Genomic DNA, 20,153 nt, shown 5'->3' with positions numbered 1-20,153 from the left:
TTAAGTGTCAACCCCCATTTTTGAACATAATCCAAAACTGCTATAAAATTAAAGCCTTATGTCTAAATAAGTTATGTTTCAAATTTGAAGTTGATAGAAGAAAAATTGAGGAGATTTTATTTAGGGCGTTATACTACAAATGCATTTTTCTGTCACAAATATTAAAATTTCTCCGTCAATATTACTTCTATCAAAAAATAGCCACGAAATATGGAATCTTGGAAAAAGATTTTAAGTACCATTTTCATGATAAACCAATGTCCGATTGAAAAAAAGAGCGCCATTGTGCCCATCGGTGGTCCGGTGACACATCATATTGCTTAAAATGTGTAATGTAATGGATTATGTTACTAAGTAAAATTTTTATAATGTAATTTGGAATCAGTAACTGATTACAATTTGTAAGTAATCTACTCAACTCTGCTTAATACAAAATATACTTGGCAACTTTCAGGCTTTTTTTTGTAAATCCATTGTTAATTTTTGAGTCACATATCCAGGATACATTAACATATTAATATATAACTTGTAAAGTTGTCAACTCCTGGTCTACTCATGCTAGTAAGCTTGTTTAAGTGTTCCAAGATAAAGTTAGCTATTAGTCATTAGATTATTTGAACGTTAATGCTTAAAAAATAGACACACATCTTGTGGAGAAAAGCAGGAATTTTAAATCTCTTTAATCATTTCCCTCTAACTCTCTGCTGTGGGCTGTGCTACACACAAGACTCTTTGACAGGCTCCTGATCTTAAAGACACACAAAAGCTTTTTGTCATTTTCTTGCTTGAGCGACGTTCCTTAAAGCCAACAGAAGAACAGGAACAATCGACAAACTCTCCGAAGGAGGGCTCTGCTGGCTTTAAAAAAGTCCTTTTGATTCCCTTGGTCCCCTGTTTTTTCTCCTCACAACTCTTGAGTTCGTAAGTAATTTCGCTGCAGCGGCGACTTCACAGTTCGCATGAAGAGAAGGGCAGTCCTAGTCCTTCCCCTCACAGCACACTTCTAGTGGAAAACACATTTCAGCAGCTCAGAAAATGACACGGGGAAGAGGGAACGCGTTTTATGTGAAGAAAAGTGCAAAGATTATCGGAAAGTCCCCTCGGGTTGAAGAATTTAAACATCTGTGAAGCTTGTTCGAAGCGTTGGGATCAACAGAAAAACTTGTAACGGACTTAAAACGTAGGACGCACGAAACCGGCGGCAGATCGAAATATAGCGGGACTTGGCGAAAACTTATGAAGGTAAATAACTTTAACAGATGATTCATGTAAACAACCATTAGTTAATTTAACTTAGAACTATTGTAAGTTTTATTCAGCCTGCAAAAGTTTCACCTAAACTAATTTATGCGACTGTAAATAAGCTTATTGTTGTTTTTGTGCTTTGAAAACATCTTTAAATAAGTATATTGGTAAGTGTTTAAAAAAAATGCAAACTATGCATGGTTTGCATCCTTCTGCAAGGAACGAGAATGCTGTTGGGAAAGCTGCATTGCTGTTAGTTTGTAGATAGGACGATAATGACATGCGCAGTGCTGACATATTTGCTACAAGTCAACCTGCTCCATATGGCCTGAAGATATACATGAACGCTATGTGTACTATTAAATAATATCTAAATATATAAGCTATTATCAAGTATGTTTGTCTTGCAGAAGCAGTATTTAGAGTATGTCTATATGCTAACTGATGCAATACAGATTTTTTTAACGATTCATAATAGCTATATTACCATTGTAATTTATGATAACTAATGAATTTGGCTGCACGGGATCATTAGACACCCTGCTGACGGATGTCACCCCACTCCTCTGAGGAATGCTGGCCAGGGCTGAGGGGGAGCAGGACACAGATATGCACACTACATAGGGCAGGAATGCAGTCATGTGTTATTGGAAATCAAAGCAAGAGGCCAAGTTATGAGGAACGCTCTGGCTTTATTAGGTGAAACTAATTGCCCTTTACTACTTAACCGTTGCTAGCAGGAGCACAGGGCCTTGCTTCATAATGCTTTCATTGAGTGCTTTGCATTTAAGAGCTCCCTCTGAATGTAGGGAGGTCTTGTTTACTCAGATTTCCAAAAGGGTTTCTGGGGTAGCCATGGACGACATTCCAAGAAATGTCCGTCGCACTTCCAGAGTGAGCCCACAGCTTTATTAGCTGGACGCTCAGCATTCGGATGGTCTCCTCTCTCTTCCTGTTGTCCATGGAAAGCTAGTGGTTTTTGTTGTAAAGGTAGTGAACAATTGCCAGAAAAGTGCCTAGCGGCGTTGACTCACAGTGCTGGAATGTCAGCTCTCTTTCGCTTTTCCATCTCTTTCCATCCCTCACTTCCTTTGCCCCCTGCCTCCCTCCTCTTTTTTTTCGGAGGGGCCAAAATTGTGCTTGCTGACTCAGCCTCCAAATCACCCAATTGCCTTTTCCACTGAGCTTTCTTTAGCAGTTCTAAAGTTTTACAATTATGTTGCGTCCAGCTGAGAACATCGCATCCCCCGTCTCCCTCAAGGGAATCTGCCTTGTCCATATAACACGAAAATAGCCATTAAAAAACATGGGTAAAAGGACATGGCGCTAACTAAGGAATGTTGATGAAGCTGATAATGAAAAGTTGACAACAAATTCTGTTGTTGGTTAGTTGGGACCGTGCTGAAACTTTAAGACATTCAGTTTGCTTGCAAAAAAGTAATAATTATAACTGACAATGTGTACAACAATGACTACAAGACAGTATTGTCAGCAGTGCACTACAGTACAGTTGAGTTCAAAAGTTTACACCCCCCTTTCAGAATCTGCAAAATGTTAATAATTTTACAGAAATAAGAGGGATCATATAAAATGCATGTTATTGTTTATTTAGTACTGACCTGAATAAGATATTTCACATAAAAGATGTTTACATACAGTTCACAAGAGAAAATAATAATTCAATTTATAAAAAGACCCTGTTCAAAAGTTAACACCCCCTTGATTCTTAATACTGTATTGTTACTTGAATGATCCACAGCTGTGTTTTTTTTTGTTTAGTGATAGTTGTTCATGAGTCCCTTGTTTGTCTTGAACAGTTAAACTGCCCGCTGTTGTTCAGAAAAAATCTCCAAATTCAGCATTTTTGTGTATTTGAACCATTTCCAACAATGACTGTATGATTTTGAGATCTATCTTTTCACACAGAGGACAACTGATGGACTCATATACAACTATTACAGAAGGTTTGAATGCTCACTGATGCTCCAGAATGAAAAACAATGCATTAAGCTCTTTAACCCTTAAAGGAACACTCCACTTTTTTTGGAAATAGGCTCATTCTCCAACTCCCCCCGAGTTAATAAGTTGATTTTTACCATTTTGAAATCCATTCAGCCGTTCTCCTGTTCTGGCGATATCACTTTTAGCATAGCTTAGCATAGATCATTGAATCCTATTAGACCAATAGCATCACCTTCAAAAATGACCAACGAGTTTCCATATTTGTTGTATTTAAAACTTGACTCTTCTGTAGTTATATCGTGTACTAAGACCAGTGGAAATGCAAAGCTGCGAGTTTCTAGGCTGATAAGATTAGGAACTACACTTCCATTCCGGCGTAATAGTCAAGGTTTGCTGCCGTAATACTGTATGGCCGAAGCAGGCGGAGTATTATCAGAAATGAGTTCCCAGCTAGTTTAGCATTTGCACATGTGCACATATTACGGCAGCAAACTTCCTTGACTATTACGCCGGAATGGGAGTGTAGTTCCTAATTTTATCAGCCTAGAAAATTGAAGCTTTGCATTTCCACTGGTCTTAGTACACGATATAACTACAGAAGAGTCAAGTTTTAAATAGGACAAATATGGAAATTCGTTGGTCATTTTTGAACGTGATGCTATTGGTCTAATAGGATTCAATGATCTATGCTAAGCTATGCTAAAAGTGATATCGCCAGAACAGGAGAACGGCTGAATGGATTTCAAAACGGTAAAACTCAATTTATTAACTCGGGGGGGAGTTGGAGAATGAGCCTATTTCCAAAAAAAGTGGAGTGTTCCTTTAATGCATGGGTTTCCCTTCTGAAGAATCAGTGAATCATTGTAGGAAAGGGTTGAAATACACAAAAATGCTGAATTTGTGGGACCTGAATGATTTTTCTGAAGAACAGCGGGCAGTTTAACTGTTCAGGACAAACAAGGGACTTATGAACAACTATCACTAAACAAAAAGAAAAAAAAAATCATTCAGGTAACAACACAGTATTAAGAATGTAAACAATAACATTTTGTATGATCCCTCTTTTTTTGGTAAAATAATTAACATTTTGCAGAAATGAAAGGGGGATGCAAACTTTTGACCTCAATGGTAATCCAGCGATTAAGGTCCTCTAGTCTAGTGGGTGGATGTTATGTAATTAATACTCACAAGCAACACTTTTCAAACTGACTATGAACTGAAAACTGTCTGATGTAATTGTAATGTAGAAACAACATAAAGACAGTACATTAAAATATTTGTTTTATATCTTTTTTTAATGACTGAAGGTATCACACAGGTATACTACTGATTTCTGATATTTAACTGTTGAATATATATAATGTTTAATATACTAACATTACAGTATAATTGAGAGCTATAATTTTTAACATTTATTAGACTTAAACTTAAAACAATCCTCATACGTGCCCTTCAGCAAGTAGGAAATATGCAGAGATTAAATAAAGTTATCAAACACTAAATTCTAGTATAGAGGAATCCTTAAATCTACGAAAGTTATTGATTTCCTCTTTTTTCTTTTAACCTTTGGCTTTAGTTTATTTGGCTGCTATTACTTTAAGAGCTGCCACTGCTCTACATGATGCAAACGATAAGTTATTTTCTAAAAAAAAACAAAAAAACAATTTATATACTTTATAGCCTCAAATGCTCATCTTGCGTGTACCCTGTTCTAGACATTTATGTCGAAAAACTCACATCTCATTTTCTCCTCCAACTCATTCTACATCACTGTTTTACCTTTTTTTGCAAAGGGAGTTTGATCTTCTTTGCATGTTCACTTTGTAAACACTGGGTCGGTACTTCTGCAGTGATGTAGGACGATTTTGAAGTTGGAGGAGAAAATGAGATGGGAGTTTTGTGACATACCCTAACTGTCTTGAACTGGAATACACAGAGTACAGGCAGAGCTAGACAAGACGAGCGTTTAAGGTTAAAAAGTATATAAATTGTAATTTTTTTTTAGAAAATAACCAATCGATAGGTCTCTTCTTCCTCAGCTGGGATTTAGAGGCCTTTGAAGCTGCATTTAAACTGCATTTTGGAAGTTCAAACTCACTGGCACCATAGAAGTCCACTATATATAGAGAAATGTTGAAATGTTTTTTTTTTTTTTCAAAAAGCATAATTTCTTTATGACTGAAGAAAGAAATTAACATCTGGGAAAACAAGGGGGTGACTAAATTATCTGTAAATTTTTGTTCTGGAAGTGAACTTCTCCTTTAAATATTTTTAATGCAGTTAATCGCCTGCCTTAACACACTAATTTTGATAGCACTAGTTTCTACAGAATGTTTACATTTTGAATTGGTCCCATAAATACGTGTCCAGATCACATTTCCAAAAAAATAAAAAATAAACAACCTGAAAATCAAACTCAACTTAGCCTTGGATTAATTAGAGAAATAGCCTAATAAAATAGTTGCACCCCTAGTGTTTTATTATTGTGTTTTGTGTAACCTAATGCCCCAGCATGATGTGTACCTGCTTACCTCAGGGTAGTGAAGTCAGACACCCCTGTGGTGGAATGTGTCACTGATTTTCAGACATAGTCACATGGGCGAGGTACATTGTCTCGCCATGCACTCATATTTTGGCCATTAATTGCTTAAGCCGGATGTGTCATTTAAAAAATTTCAGGAATAGGGGGAAGCTACCACAAACCAGACAGTGATTTGTATCCAGATGGTCAAATGAGGTATATAATGTTTTCTGTTTCAACCTCTGTTAAACCGAAATGGGTTTTTGCCATCTGGTTGAGTAAAGGCTTACCTTGCTAAAATTGTCTTATTAGTGGTGATGCTTTAATGGTATAAATATTACATTATATTTATGTATATATACACATATAAAATGTTATATATTAAATGTTACCATGTTACAATATATAAATATACGTGTGATTTACATAATTGAAATAAAAAAAAATAGGGCTGTCAGATTGATTAATCGTAATTAATCGCATCGAAAATAAAAGTTTGTGATTGCATACTCCGTATTCACACACATATAATTTAAACACAAACTTTAATTTTAAGTGTGATTAATTCATTATTTAATGAAATTGAATGTGTCTTTATTGCTGCCGGTATCTTGAAATGCATTTTGAACCTTCCTGTTTATCAGCAAAGGCATTACAAAAATATTTAAATTGTATAGACATTGGATATGTTTGACCGAGATCTTGCTGCTTGCATCCCCCCACATCTGTCGTACATGACCGAAACTCTGTTAATTGTCACTTTGGTCATAAATTTCAGATTTTATAGATGTGATTTTTTTTTTTTCCCTCTGGCAAAATGGGAATGGGGGGGTGAATGTGTCTTTTTTTTCCCCTGCTGAGGGAATGAAACTGGTGCAGAGCTTCAGTGGCAAAGATGAAGCATCTCTAGCACATGCTTTTCATTAAGGCTTTGGATGGAAGAGTGGGTGGGGGTTGAGCTGGAGTCGAGGGGAGCAGCGCTGTGTTTCCAAATACTTGGGCCTGTATCAGGGACTTGTGGGGGGAAAAAAACCACATTATAGAGACCTTGTTGCAGTTGGAGTATGGAGGAAGAGAAGAAATAGAGGGAGTTATTCTGTGACTCATGTTGGATTTTTCTGCCATAATGGCACACAGGTTTGCAGGGCCTCTATTGCAGCTCTTTCTTTTTCGTTTATAGTTGACTTAAGATAAAAAAGTGACCTTTAGGATAACAGTATTGCCTAACCCTATTAAAAGCTCTGTTTTCATTGAAGGCTTATCTCTGATGATGAATGAAACATCAATAATATACCTTTGTTTTGAAGGTAATAGTAGAGTAGAGTATAATTACTTATATTTTTGCAGAAGTATAAGTGCTATGGTGGTACCATGTTACAGTGATGGTATTTGAGAATAATACTATGCTAATACTAATTTTATATATAAGTAAATCTCACTAAACTAGAACCAGTCATTAAAAAGGAATTTACTGTATAACACTGAATGCCATGGAATTTGCCAAATTGACAAAAATTGTTTTCATCCTGTTACCTCAACTTATGAGTACATGAACACATAAACAATTTGTAGAACTGCTCTGAGTCACTTCATGCGCATTTTACTGTTTCTTTTGAGAAAAACTATCGTCACACCATTAAACAAACAAAAAGTTCTTCACAGCAACCTATCAAAATAAAATGTTTTAACTTTTTTTTTTTAATGTTTGTACTCTTAGAAAAATAAGTGAAAACCATTTTATAGGGCTTTAGAAATGTAATTTTTGTTAATCTTAATAAATTGCTGTTAAATTTTGTAAGTTGTCATTTCAATTAATTAGGCATGCTTTTTGATTAATATTTTTATATTAATATACAGAATCCAGAAAAACTTAAGCAAAAAACAACAGCAACAAAAAAAAAAAAAAAACAGAATCTGGGAAAAAATAAAAAACAGATTTCATAGGGCCTTACTAAATATGCCAACAATATTAATGGGTAGCAATTTATTTATATCATGCCATGCGGCATTATTTTCATTACAGTTACGTCCATTTGCACATCAAAATCTCATTGCCTTAATGCAAAACCAGTCTCAACATTAACCTCTAACTCAAACTCTCTAGTGCCATCACTTGTTCAAACTTTCAATAATAACTTTTGAACCATAAGGCACAAAATCTAAATTCTTTTTTTGCCGAGTCGAATGAACACCAAAAGGTTTAGTTTTTTTCTATTTTTAATTGTTCGAAAAACCTACTTTTTCAAACTCATCCTAGAGGAGCCAAAATTGGCTCACATCATTTTTAGACCATGCTGGCAAAAAGTTATGGAATTCAAGTTGATTAGTCAAATCATTCTTGAATAGCGCGTGAATGAATTCTACTAAAAGCACGCTAAAATGGATGTGAGCCTATATCTCTGCAACGGTTTGGTGTATTGAGACCAAACTTGGTGTGTGTTATAACAAGCATGACCTGAGGCTACCTGTAGTGTTTCGGCATAGTGCCACCTAGTGGTCAGGATATTTCAAAAATCGCTCAAAGTTTTGCTCAACTTCTCAATGGTTTGGTAAAAAATCTTGAAACTGGTCTTGTTAGATTCGGAGAACCATGACGAGTCAGCTATTTTGAGCGTCAGCCATTTCAAATTTTGTCATATAATGCTATATTTTACGAATGCATTGACGTATCACTACGAAAATCGGTCTGATTTTCACCAAATTTGACTCAGATCATCTTCAGACTATGCTGACAAAAAGTTATGGATTTTGTGTCGATATACAAAACCGTTTTCATTTAACGCATCAACAAATTTGTTGGAAAGTTGCAAAGCGCATCTGAAGCTGTATCTCTGCAAAGCTTTGAGATATTTGCACCAATTTTTTTTATGTGGCAGTGTAACAGTGCAGCCTATTTGTCAAGAGTAATAAACCATTCATTAACCATTAATTATGAAATTTACAAAAATGCTAATAAGTGTAAATCGCATTAGCCGATTGTAATGAATTCCTTGGGTCATGCCGACAACATTGATTGCAATTATATAGTAGTTGGCCGAACATCCTCTCCGCCTTATTGATTTATGTTGAAAACCTACTTTATCGAACTCTTTCTAGACCGTTCATCCGATTTTCACCAACATTGAGTCAAATCATCTACAGACTGTGCTGACAAAAAGTTATGGATTTCATGTTGATGGATGAAACCGTTTTCGTACAGCGCCGCTACAAATTTTATGCTTGATGCCAAAATGACTCTGAGGCTTTATCTCTGCAAAGCTTTAAAATACTTACACCAAACTTTGTGTGTGCCTTTGTCACCTCAAACTAAACACACCACATCCATTTGATAAGAGCTCCACCTGTTGGTCAAAAGTGATAAGCTATTAAATCATATTACTAGCAGTGCTACATTTATTTTTCTGTCATTTTGACTAAAATCATCTTAAAATGGCTTCCTTTTACTGTTGCAGTTGGTCTGGTGCTCCATGCCATGCTTAGCTCGTCATTTTCCCTTTGGTGTGCTTGGCCCTGTAATTTCTGCTTGTAGCTATATTTTTAAGTTAAAATTTATGTATCACCTGAACGCTAAATAAATAAGCTTTCCATTAATATATGGTTTATTAGGACAAAATTTGACCAAGATACAACTATTTGAAAATATGGAATCTGAGGGTGCCAAAAATCGAAATATTGAGAAAATCGCCTTTAAGTTTGTCCAAATGAAGTTCTTAGCAATGCATATTACTAATCAAAAAATTAAGTTTTGATATATTTACAGTTGAAATTTTACAAAATATCTTCATGGAACATGATCTTTACTTAATAGTCTAATGATTTGGCATAAAATAATTTTTTACCCATACAATGTAATGTTGGCTATTGCTACAAATATGCCCGTGCTACTTTCGACTGGTTTTGTGGTCCAGGGTCACATATGTAAAATTCTGGTCTTAAAATAGACTTTTCTTTATGCAAAATTATTTAATCATTTAATGTTTCATTTTCTTGCTTTTTCTCAACATTGACACTTTTGTTAGATGTGCAGATTCACCTGTGGATGTGTATTGCATAGATGTATGGTTTCACATGGTATTTAGTGATACTTTATAGAGTACCTTGGTATAATAGTAGTAACCAATATAACATGGTATTGTCATGCAACTGTATCCAATAAAGCATGGTATTTTGCAAGTGTATTCTATCCTAAAACAGTCGAATCCTGAATGCACTGTGTGCTCAAGTGTTGTAGCCCCAAGTGCTGTCCTCTGGTTTCTCTCAGCGCTGACTTCCCATCAGGCCCCTCACATGTTTAAAAGAACGTAATCCCTTGAAATGAATCACGGTTGAATTCCAAGAAAGCAGCACAATCGAGGGAGGAGGTGAATTAATGCGTTGAAGACATATTGCGACGAACATGGAAACCGAGGTAGAGAGAAGGAGCAGATGTGTCAGAGTTTCTTGGCCTACTTCTTTTCCAGTCCTGCAGTGTGAGAATCTCTCCAAGCTGGGAGTAATGGACACAGGGGGAGGCTGAGCTTTACGCTTTCTCCACGGTTGCAGCGCCAGACCTTTCCAGAATGGAATGTTGCGTTTCCTGCTCAGTTCCTGCCATGTGTTTCTCAATTCCCCCTTCTGCCTTAATCTCTCTGTCTGCATGTGTCTTTGTTCTCGGACTGTTCCCTTTGTCACCGTCTCATCCACTCGTTGGATGCATGCTGAAAGATTAATCAAATTTGTGCATTAGAATAGTTTGTTATGGTTTGGGGTGCATCTCTTTTCTTTCTTAAAAACCCCATGAAATCAAAATGAAAGGTTGTAGTCCATGTCTTTTAGTTTTGAGGCATCTACAGTCGTGGCCAAAAGTTTTGAGAATGACACAAATATTAGTTTTCACAAAGTTTGCTGCTAAACTGCTTTTAGATCTTTGTTTCAGTTGTTTCTGTGATGTACTGAAATATAATTACAAGCACTTCATACGTTTCAAAGGCTTTTATCGACAGTTACATGACATTTATGCAAAGAGTCAGTATTTGCAGTGTTGGCCCTTCTTTTTCAGGACCTCTGCAATTCGACTGGGCATGCTCTCAATCAACTTCTGGGCCAAATCCTGACTGATAGCAACCCATTCTTTCATAATCACTTCTTGGAGTTTATCAGAATTAGTGGGTTTTTGTTTGTCCACCCATCTCTTGAGGATTGACCACAAGTTCTCAATGGGATTAAGATCTGGGGAGTTTCCAGGCCATGGACCCAAAATTTCAACGTTTTGTTCCCCGAGCCACTTAGTTATCACTTTTGCCTTATGGCACGGTGCTCCATCGTGCTGGAAAATGCATTGTTCTTCACCAAACTGTTGTTGGATTGTTGGAAGAAGTTGCTGTTGGAGGGTGTTTTGGTACCATTCTTTATTCATGGCTGTGTTTTTGGGCAAAATTGTGAGTGAGTCCACTCCCTTGGATGAGAAGCAACCCCACACATGAATGGTCTCAGGATGCTTTACTGTTGGCATGACACAGGACTGATGGTAGCGCTCACCTTTTCTTCTCCGGACAAGCCTTTTTCCAGATGCCCCAAACAATCAGGAAAAAGGCTTCATCTGAGAATATGTCTTTGCCCCAGTCCTCAGCAGTCCATTCGCCATACCTTTTGCAGAAGATCAATCTGTCCCTGATGTTTTTTTTGGAGAGAAGTGGCTTCTTTGCTGCCCTTCTTGACACCAGGCCATCTTCCAAAAGTCTTGGCCTCACTGTGCGTTCAGATGCGCTCACACCTGCCTGCTGCCATTCCTGAGCAAGCTCTGCACTGGTGGCACTCCGATCCCACAGCTGAATCCTCTTTAGGAGACGATCCTGGCGCTTGCTGGACTTTCTTGTATGCCCTGAAGTCTTCTTAACAAGAATTGAACCTCTTTCCTTGAAGTTCTTGATAATCCTATAAATTGTTGATTTAGGTGCAATCTTAGTAGCCACAATATCCTTGCCTGTGAAGCCATTTTTATGCAACGCAATGATGGCTGCACGCGTTTCTTTGCAGGTCACCATGGTTAACAATGGAAGAACAATGATTTCAAGCATCACCCTCCTTTTAGCATGTCAAGTCTTCCATTCTAACCCAATCAGCCTGACATAATGATCTCCAGCCTTGTGCTCGTCAACATTCTCACCTGAGTTAACAAGACGATTACTGAAATGATCTCAGCAGGTCCTTTAATGACAGCAATGCAGTGGAAAGTTTTTTTCGGCATTAAGTTAATTTTCATGGCACAGAAGGACTATGCAATGCATCTGATCACTCTTCATAACATTCTGGAGTATATGCAAATTGCTATTATAAAAACTTAAGCAGCAACTTTTCCAATATTTATGTAATTCTCAAAACTTTTGGCCACGTCTGTACACTACCAGTCAAAAGTTTTTGAACAGTAAGATATTTAATGTTTTTTTTAAAGCAGTCTCTTCTGCTCACGGAGCCTGCATTTATTTGATCCAAAGTACTGCAAAAATTGTCCAATTTTGAAATGTTTTCACTATTTAAAATAACTGGTTTCTATTTGAATGTATTTTAAAATGTAATTTATTCCTGTGATTTTTAAGATGACTTCTATTCTGATTCGCTGCTCTGATTTAATGTTGAAAACAGCTGAGTAGAATTTTTTCAGGTTTCTTTGATAAATAGAAAGATCATAAGAACAGCATTTATCCGAAGTAGATATATTTTGTAACATTATGTCTTTATCACTTTTGATTTATTTAAAGCATCATTGTTAAATAAAAGTATTAATTTCTATCATTACTTTCCCAAAGAAAAATAATAATAAATAAAATTATACTGACTCCAAGCTTTTGAATGGTATAGTGAATAATGTTATTTCAGATAAATGCTGTCTATTAATTAAAGAATCCTGAAAAAATGTACTCAGTTGTTTTTAAATATTGATAATAGTAATAATAATAACAATGTTTCTTGAACAGCAAATGACCATATTAGAATGATTTCTGAAAGATCATGTGACACTTAACACTAAAGTTATGATGCTGAAAATTTTACTTTTATCACAGGAATAAATTACATTTTAAAATATATTCAAATACAAAGCAGTTATTTTAAATGGTGAAAATATTTCAAAACTGTACTGTTTTTGCTGCACTTTGCATCAAATAAATGCAGGCTTGGTGAGCAGAAGAGACTTCTTTAAAAAACAATAAAAATCTTGCTGTTCAAAAACTTTTGACTGCTAGTGTATCCTAAACTTTGACAAAAAGTTTTGAGATAATTGTGCTTTAAATGGTTTTTCTTTCCCCAAATTATTGATGACTGCACAGTTTTTGTCCAATTAGATGATCTCTAGAATAAGATTGTCCCGCCCCCTAAATACCACCTTCAACTGACTAGCAAAAGAATGAAAAAATTTGTGGGCCATAGCTGTGGCTTAAAATCAAAACCTAATAGCTGCACTCAAGCACATTTAATACATTTACCAATTATTTGACTATTTGTTCAGGCAGCTAACAGCTCTAGTTTGTTAACAGTTCATAAAAAACACAGCAGTCTTAGATTCTCAATTATCCTTTACTGTCATTTATGCTGTTCTTGTGACCTCATCATCATCATCTCAATCTCTTTATCTCTTCAAACACGCATAAACTTTATTCCGTATTAGCTCCTCTTTTACCCGTAACAATATTGTCAGTGTTATCATGTCCTACATAAGCATAAAAGAACTCTTAACATGGACGAGCTCTCTGGAGTTCATTAAACCCTTGGAAAGGTTCCACTAATGCTCCCCTGTTATGTAAACAGCGCCTGTGAAAGTTGGGGGTGGCATTTTTTTTAAATCAGAAGGCTCGCTCTGCCCTAACAGACGTTTTCTAAGGTCACCTTGCTGATCTTTCCCGCTTTTATGTTTTGATGTCAGAAGGTTGTCCTGGTGAAACTCTAGCCCTTGTGGAATGCTGCTCTACCACTCGTCAGCGTTAGACGGTTTACCGTTGTTGCCAGCGGCAATATTCATCAGAGGTCGGGAAGTAAGACAAGAAAATGCAGGGGAAAATCGTCTCAGGTTACGTATGTAACCCTAGTTCCCTGAGAATAGGGAACGAGACACTGCGTCCTCTAGAGGGCGCTTTTGGGGAACGCTGCAGCGTGCCTCGAGTCTGAAGAATGCATAGAAAAACTACATGAAATGGCCGGCGCCAGCGTATGACGTCACCGCGGCGCGTCAGTCGCTGCCGTTGCGTCACTACCGGGCGACCATAACATAAAGAGGCGCCCGTGCAACACAATACATCTTCAAAGTCTGAAGCTTTATCGTCCGAAGCATGGCGAAGAAGCCTAGAGGACGCAGTGTCTCGTTCCCTATTCTCAGGGAACTAGGGTTACATACGTAACCTGAGACGTTCCCTTCCGAAGGGAACTCTCACTGCGTCCTCTAGAGGGCGCTTTTGGGGAACGGTATACCAACACTGCCATGCTGAGGGGAGTGCATGCTAAGCCAGCGAGCACTAAGCAACAATTCTGAGAGGAATTGCCCCTACTAGGACGTGGTGACGGCTGTCAAAACGTTACCCCTCCCGGCCAGAGGCCTGACCTGTTACCCACTTACCAGACTGGGTAGAACCCAGGGCACAGCTCAGGCTTGGAATTATAGTAATTCCTTCTGAGGGAAACGGCTAAGCTTCGATGGAAACTTAGACTTGTCAGAACCAGAAACTACCGCAACATAGGGCCTAGTTCCCTCAGGAACTGGCTCCCATATGAGGGCAGAAACCTGTCCTGGGTCCGTTCAAAGGGCCACTAGTAGTGGCGCGCCCTAATAGTGGATGGTCAGCAGACATCAGCTAAGATATCAAAGGAGTCGAACCCAGGGAACCGGGGTTGTGAGCCGACTCCAATAGATGGGAACAAGGCAAAACGTGTGACCCATACCAAAAAGGGATTTAAAAGAGGAACCCAAACTTGGTGGGAACCTACCAACACGTGGATTTTATAGAAGTGCCCCAGGTGTGTGTGCACTTACCACACTTGTGGTTTTAACTGGAAGACGCCCAGGCATAGCGTGGGACGCTTACCGACATGATCGGATTTAAGGAGAGTGTTTTCCCAGAGGGTTTCACTATCAGCTCCATGCCGTCTGAAGAGACGGAAAGGGGATAACCCTGAAGGTGAGGGGATTGCCACACTAACCCTCCCCTGGACAGAAGCTCGCAAGCTATCTGTCAACAGAGAAGAACATGGAGCTGAGACCATCCTGCAATAGTGGACGACAGTGGAGGACAAAAATCCTGACCCTGATCCACAGGGAGAATCGCTTCTCCAGAAGGGGGCACTGCTGTCTTTTTAGGGAACCCTTAATGAAAAGGGGAAGCGTGCACAGCCCGGTCCACGCGACCTGTATGAAGGTCTGGCAATCTCACGAAGGTGGGTTGGCGCTCATAGAAGACCCTTCCCAGAAGGGGAGCTGCACAACCGAACAGGAGCGAATGCTCTCACTGTTACCCTTCATAGAGGGGAGCATACATCCAGAATAAAGGCTGGAGAGTAGAAACCTGAAGCATGAAGGTCAAGCTCCTACCCTGGGAAACAGGGAGGAGAACTTGGCCACCAAGGAGTGGTGCTCTTATAAGTGAACCCTGGAAAGGGGGCACGCCAACATCCTTGTAGCAGGTCCATAACTCTCAAAGGTCTGTCCCTGGTAGATTCCTACCCTCAGGAGGGAGGAAGCATTCAGTCCTGGGAAGTTGCTCTGAAGGAAACCCTGAATTAGGGGAGCTCAGGTCCGTTCCAGCAATCCTGCGCACAGGGAGGAACGTGAGCTCTTAACCTTAACAAACCCATTCCTCAGAAGGGGGAGCACTCAGTCCTGGGAAGTTGCTCTGAAGGAAACCCTGGATTAGGGGAGCTCAGGTCCGTTCCAGCAATCCTGCGCACAGGGAGGAACGTGAGCTCTTAACCTTAACAAACCCATTCCTCAGAAAGGGGAGCACTGTTTGCCTTGAAAGTTTCTGGGAAGCTCCGAAATGAATAAGGGCAGCTTCCTAGTTCAGACACTTCGTAAACCTTTCCTCAGAAAGGGAAGTGGAACTAGGCCTGGGGAGCGAGAATCGATCCTAAAGTGACGGCTTTCTAAGGTGTTAAACACCGAAGGATGCTCAAACCCTCTGTAGGGGAGACATTCGACAGCCTGGGTGTAGATCCTACATCAAGTGCTGCTTCAGCCCTCAGGCTTAGAATGAGGCGACTTGGAGAGAGTCTCAAAGTAGCGCTCAGATAAAAACCCCTTTCCTCAGAAAGGGGAGCGCACACCGAGAATCAAGACCCCAGCTGGAAAGCGTGTCACCAGGTGGTGCTCAAATAAAAAGCCTTTTCCGCAGAAAAGGGAGCAACCAAACCTGCTCCGAGTCCGCAGCGAGCACTCCGGACTGCTGGTACTCCTATGTAAGTGAACACCTGTCTCAACAGGTGTAGACACTCAGTTTCCATAGAAACCGTATTTAGGAGAGGACACGAAGCGGATCCTCGCACGCAGGCCGTCTGCAACAGAGTTAAACATACTAGTGCAATCTTAAATATAAATATCTTAAGATGCTTACCTAGGGAGAAAGGAAAAATTTCCTTTTGCTCGTTTAACCACTGAAGGGAGAAGCCCGATTGTGCTGGAACGAGTGTTGTGTAGACGGACACCACCATACAACCGGAAGGGAGGGGTGCTCCGTTGAGATGTTTCCACATTCCTTTTCTGAGGGAAAAACACAACACGCAACCCAAACCCTGCAGGCAACACGCCTATCCAGCCATAAGGGGGGCGTAACTAGGGAGTTATGCTCCTGTCTCAACAGGACATAAGTCTACACTAGGCCTGCAAAGGACAGCATAAGCATACCAAGGGCAAACCTAAGAAAAACTTAGGGAGCTTACCTTGAAGAGGACAGAGGTCCTATGTGTAATATATGCTGTAAGGGTTGATTTACCGCACAGCCTGTGGAGTGGAGAGGGCAAACACTGCCGTAACCTTAATCCATAGGATCAGAGGGGGCGTCTGCCGTAGACTCGTCGTATTTCTTCTGTGAATAGAGAAAAACATACACAGGTCTGAGACAGTATGAAGTTCCTTCACGTAAAAAATGGATCATACTCACCCATTTAAAAGCATCCTGTTTCATAGAAAGAGGCGGGGTTTTTTTTTTTTTTTTCAGAGACCGCCTGATTCCAGACCGTCCGAAAATTAGGGTTCTATACAGGTAGAACCCCCAAAGGACATCATGGGTCCGGGGAGTGCAGGAAGCTTAAATGGAGACAGGGGAATTAATATGGCGACCCGACTGGACCGAGGGAAGGAGAGGTATTACTCTGACCCCTGCGAGAATTTTGTCTCGCTTGGATGACTTCCCTGAAATCCTGTCTGTCACCTCTCGATCCGCGTCGCCTCCTAGACCTGCTCGCAGGCGGGGGAGGAGCGCGGGATGCAACACTAGCCTTCTGCACCTACCTCCGTTCCTCAGAAGGAGGCGGAGCAGGACCCCTGTGGTGTTCGGGCTAATACCTGGACCTTCGAGGGATAAAGGATTTTTCAGCAGATCGGCTGGGTAGGCTTGGAGCACTGCCATGGTGTGCAGTGCACCCACCGCCTGACCTGCTGCTGCATACGCTCTGCCGTTCAGCAGGGCCGGAGAAGGCAGAGAGGGAGTCTTGAGAGAGAAAGCCCGCCCTGTGGAGAGATAGCATCTCTTCCACAAGGGGCGTCCTCTCATAGCCGTGGTCGCGCAAACCCTCGATACTAGCATAGTTCGCAATGGACGAACTATGAATGCGCGCCGCGTACGGCTTTTTCCAGACCCTCTCGATTTCAGTATGAAGATCGGGAAGGAATGGGAGACTCACCAGAGCTGGATGGTTATGGCCTGAAAAGATATCGCTCGTCAAGGCGACCCCGCGGCGCTATCTTTCTAGCCCGCTTCCACAGCAGGACAAGCCTGGCCGTGGTGCGGTCCATAACCTCTGGCAGCTCTTCGTATGCAGGGCAGGAAGGTAGAGAGGATTCAGCCTCAGCGTCTTCATCCATCTCTAGCATTTCCTGCTCTTCTTGGGTGGAACCCAAAAGAGCACTTGCTCCTGGATCTGATGACGTCAGCGATAACGCACCATCATCAGCTAGGAGCCTGTCGTCGTCTCCGGCTGGCGAGAGAGAGAGACCCCTCTCAAGATCGTCAGCCAGTTCCACTTGCGAGCCCCACGAGCTCAGTTTCCTCCGTGCCTCGGCAACGGCAGGACCCGAACCGCGAGGGGCAAGTGGACGCTCATCTTTCCTCAGAAAGAGAGACAGACGAGACCGGAGCTTCTTCATAGAGAAGCGCTCATAATGTATACACAATGCCCCCTCAAGGACATCGCGTGTGTGCTCTTAGCCCAAACAGAATATCGCAAAGATCATGTGTGTCATCAGGTGTCAAATAACGCGGACACGGATGAACACACCGTTTAAACGACTTGCTAGTGCTTGCCATGATAGTAGTTCAAAGAAAGGATTCTTACCGTTTCTTCCCATGCACATCCAAACCGGGAAAGCTGAAGACAGCGAAGATGTATTGTGTTGCACGGGCGCCTCTTTATGTTATGGTCGCCCGGTAGTGACGCAACGGCAGCGACTGACGCGCCGCGGTGACGTCATACGCTGGCGCCGGCCATTTCATGTAGTTTTTCTATGCATTCTTCAGACTCGAGGCACGCTGCAGCGTTCCCCAAAAGCGCCCTCTAGAGGACGCAGTGAGAGTTCCCTTCGGAAGGGAACTTGCTTTCTTCTGTCACAGTTCTCTGAAAAAGTGGTACCAAAGGGAAAAGTTCTTGCCTATAGTAACATGCGTAAATTGTTCAATGACACATAGCTCATGTTTTGTGTCCACATCTATCATTTTATTTTAAAAATGTTAAAAATTCAATTTGTACATACAGTGACCTAGATATACGTTTTTAATGATGAGCGTTTTTTTATATTTCCAAATTTCTTGGATCTGCATAAGTTAACGAATGCCAGGGTGATACAGTTTTCCTTCTGATATCATGATGAGGTAGAAAAAACCCTCTTTTGAGTAATGAGTTTAACAACTTTATTAACATTTGAAAACATTTCACCACTAAAATGAAGTCAAGAACCAACATTCAACAAAACTAAAAACATAAAGCAAGAATTTAAATACAGTTAAAGTCAAAAGTTTACATACACCTTGTTAAAATGTTCATACAAAATGTTTTTTATTTAGTACTGACCCGAGTAAGACATTTCACAATAAAGATATTTACATGTAGTTCACAAGAGAAAATAAAAGGTGAATTTATAAAAATGACCTAAAAGTTCAAAAGTTTACATGTACTTGATTCTTAATACTGTTTTGTTACCTGAATGATTCGCAGCTGTGTTTTTTTTGTTTTGTTTAGTGATAGTTCATGAAATCCTTGTTTGTCCTGAACAGTTAAACTGCCCGCTGTTCTTCAGAAAAATCCTTCAGGTCCCACAAATATTTTGGTTTTCCAGCATTTTTGTGTATTTGAACCATTTCCAACAATGACTGTATGGTTTTAAGATCCATCTTTTCACACTGAGGACAACTGAGGGACTCATAAACAACTATTACAGAAGGTTTAAACATTTACTGATGCTCCAGAATGAAACATAATGTAGTAAGAGGTGGGGGTGAAAACTTTTGAATTTGAAGATCAGGGTAAATGTAACGTATTTGTCTTTTGGGAAACATGTAAGTATCTTCTGTAGCTACTGAAGGGCAGTAATAAAGAAAAAAAAAAAAGATATTTAGGCAAAATAAGAAAAATTTACACATTTTCATTCTGTTCAAAAGTTTTCACCCCTGTCTCTTAATGCATCGTGGTTCCTTCTGAAGCATCATTTTGTACGGTCCCTTTTATTTTAGTAAAATAATTAACATTTTGCAGATTTTGCAAGGTGTATGTAAACTTTTGACTTTTGACTGTAAAAAGGACACTCGCAGACCCTCATGGATGTGTGCCAAGTTCAATAATTCTGTTAAAATATCAGATAATTTTTGACCTTTTTAAGACAAGAAAAAGTTCATTCATGGTATTTTTTTTTTTACATTTTACTAGAATTTAAAAAAAATATATAATCAATCTGTGTAGACTTGTATGTTTTCAAGGTGTAAGGGCAATGTTATTACTTATTGCTTGATGGTCACACAGTATTACATTTTAGAGTCATTAAATTGAAATACAAAGAGCTCATGTTCATTGTTCCGTTAGCAAATCATACCACAACACCGTATATGTTCATAACAAATTCGTTTGGTGATTAATTCTATTGTGTCAGCTTCTGGTCATATGACTAAAAAGACTAAAAGTGGAAAAGGAGACGTGTGTTGAAAGACTAGATGTGACGGTGTTAGTCACCCTGTACACCAAACGGCTTGGTATTTGTGGA

The 20,153-nt window shown here is 39.7% G+C and overlaps 1 protein-coding gene across 2 annotated transcripts in view; it reads left to right on the top strand.

Moving 5' to 3' along the window:
* The first annotated feature begins 919 nt into the window (after positions 1-919).
* The window catches only part of amot (angiomotin), a 57,823-nt gene continuing 38,589 nt past the window's right edge, over positions 920-20,153 (top strand). The window contains exon 1 of one of the 2 annotated variants that reach the window (XM_073817248.1): positions 920-1,242. The gene's annotated coding sequence lies outside the window, so the exon portion shown is untranslated. The remainder of the gene's footprint in view (positions 1,243-20,153) is intronic. The other variant, XM_073817250.1, reaches the window with a different exon arrangement.

Source organism: Garra rufa, chromosome 14 (genome assembly GCF_049309525.1).
Source record: "Garra rufa chromosome 14, GarRuf1.0, whole genome shotgun sequence".
NCBI classification, from domain to species: domain Eukaryota; kingdom Metazoa; phylum Chordata; class Actinopteri; order Cypriniformes; family Cyprinidae; genus Garra; species Garra rufa.
This window is presented reverse-complemented; position numbering and strand designations above follow the sequence as displayed.